The sequence below is a fragment of the Sapajus apella genome, unplaced genomic scaffold, assembly GCF_009761245.1.
Source record: "Sapajus apella isolate SASKATOON/1434 unplaced genomic scaffold, GSC_monkey_1.0 scaffold6, whole genome shotgun sequence".
In the NCBI taxonomy this organism is placed as follows: Eukaryota; Metazoa; Chordata; class Mammalia; order Primates; family Cebidae; genus Sapajus; species Sapajus apella.
Window position 1 is genome coordinate 33,451,085 of NW_022436946.1, and position 2,383 is coordinate 33,453,467.

Genomic DNA, 2,383 nt, shown 5'->3' on the forward strand with positions numbered 1-2,383 from the left:
AGGGACAATACACAGAGAAAAGGAGAGGACCAAGGACACACCCTTCCACGTGTAGAGACTGAGAAGAAAAAGGACTGAAAAAAGAGATGAGAAATAGCTGCCTATAAAATAGGGGGGACAAATGGAGAACGTAAGGTTCCAAAGGCACAAGTCATAGGGCCCAGACTTTGAGCCCTGGCCTCCTTATCTGTAAAATAGTACTTTCCTGTTAGAATTTGTAGGGATTCTCTTTCTTCTTGTCTGCTTGGAAAGATGGCGTCCCGCAAGGAAGGCTCTGGCTTTACTGCCACCTCTTCCAGTCCCACAGCCAGTGCATCAGGGAAAGGCAAAGGCAAAGGCAAAGGTGGCTCTAGAGATTCAGCCATGAAGCAAGTGCAGATAGACGTCCTTGTGGTATTAAAGATAATCAAACATTATCAAGAAGGACAAAGAACTGAAGTTGTTCAAGGAGTGCTTTTAGACCTGGTTGTAGAAGATCGGCTTGAAATTACTAACTGCTTTCCTTTCCCTCAGCACACAGAATATGATGCTGACTTTGATGAAGTCCAATATCAGATGGAAATGATGCAGAGCCTTTGCCATGTAAACACTGATCATCTTCATGTAGGCTGGTACCAGTCCACACTCTATAGTTCATTCATTACCTGGGTGCCCCTGGACTCTCAGCTCAGTTACCAGCATGCCATTGAAGAATCTGTTGTTCTCATTTATGATGCCATAAAAACTGCCCAAGGGTCTCTCTCACTAAAGGCATACAAACTGACTCCTAAACTGATGGAAGTTTATAAAGAGAAGGAATTTTCCCCTGAAGCATTGAAAAAGGCAGTATCACCTCTGAGTACATGTTTGAAGAAGTGCCGATTGTAATTAAAATTTAAATCTGATCAATGTCCTAATGTGGGAACTTGAAAAGAAGTCAGCTTAGCAGATAAACATGAATTCTTCAGTCTTGCCAGCAGCAATCATTTGGGGAAGAATCTACAGTTGCTGATGGATACAGTGGATAAAATGAGGCAAGATATAGTTAAATACAACACATACATGAGGAGTATTAGTAAACAGCAGCAGCAGAAACATCAGTATCAGCAGCATCACCAGCAGGAGACTATACAGCACCAGAGCTGAGGAGAATCCCTGCTCCTGGAGGAGAACCTGTCCAAACTCTTCAAATAGCCACAGCCTCCTGTCAGGATGGACTCACTGCTCATTGCATGGCAGATAAACACTTACTGCCAGAACATCAAGGAGTTCACTGCCCAAAACTTAGGCAAGCTATTCATGGCCTAGGCTCTTCAAGAACACAACAACTAAGAAAAGGAATTTTCCAGAAAAGAAGTTAACACAAACACTTGAAATCATACCAGGGCAACTCTTGGAAGAAATATATTTGCATATTGAAAAGCATGGAAGTTTTTTTTAATGTCATTACTGATTTTGGCTATAACAGTGTCTTTCTAGATATAATAAAAGAAATCTTGAAAAAAAAAAGGAGTTTGTAGGGATTAAATAAGATTAAGTATGTGAGGTCCTAGAAGAAAATCTGGCCATAATAAATATGCAATAAACTCTAATAGTTGGCAAAATTTTGAATGTTCCTTATGTGCATGACTGCTATGGTTTAAATGCTTTTTTTCCTTTCCAAAATTTTTATGGAAACTTAATCCTCAATACGGTACTGGTAGATGAGGCCTTTGAGAGGTGATTGAGTCATGAGGACTTTGCCCTCATGAATTGGACTAGGTGCCCTTATAAAAGGGATTGACAGATGATGGCCAATTAGGAGCAGCTCAGGATTGGAGCTCCCAGCGAAAGCGCAGAGGGTGAGTGGATGCCACATTTCCAGATGGATTTTTATTACCCACAGACCAGGAGATTCCCAGGTGGAGGAGCCCCATGGGTCACCAGCATGGCTGTTTTGGCCGGCACGGCTGTTTCAGCTGGCGCCCCGGTGCAGCTGTCCACCATACAAAATACACAGGTCCAGGCACCATTTTAGCTGGTGATTGGAGCTCCGGGAAGACAGAGCTGCCCATTCAACTGATAGACAAGGGGACTGAAACAGGGAGCCAGGCCAGGAGATTACCGGGCAAAAAAGCGCCATGAATCTCAGTGTGGCTGTTTCAGCTGGTGCAGTGGGTCACCACACGGGAAATCACACAGATCCCGGCACCTTTTCAACAGGCGACTGGAACACCTGGGAGACAGTAGACCGTTCAACTAAAAAATAAAATAAAATAAAGGCTCTGAGGCAGGGAGCCAGGTGATCAGGCTCGGCTGGTCCCACCCCCACCAAAAAGCAGCAATCTGAAATGCTCTGGATTGAGAGTTTCAAAGCAAGCACAGCTGAAGCCAGGACGGTCCAGCTCTGTGGTGGAGGGGCGTC

At 44.1% G+C, this 2,383-nt stretch overlaps 1 pseudogene; it reads left to right on the forward strand.

Moving 5' to 3' along the window:
* Window positions 1-252: 252 nt before the first annotated feature.
* LOC116548929 lies at window positions 253-1,440 on the forward strand (annotated as a pseudogene).
* Window positions 1,441-2,383: the final 943 nt, after the last annotated feature.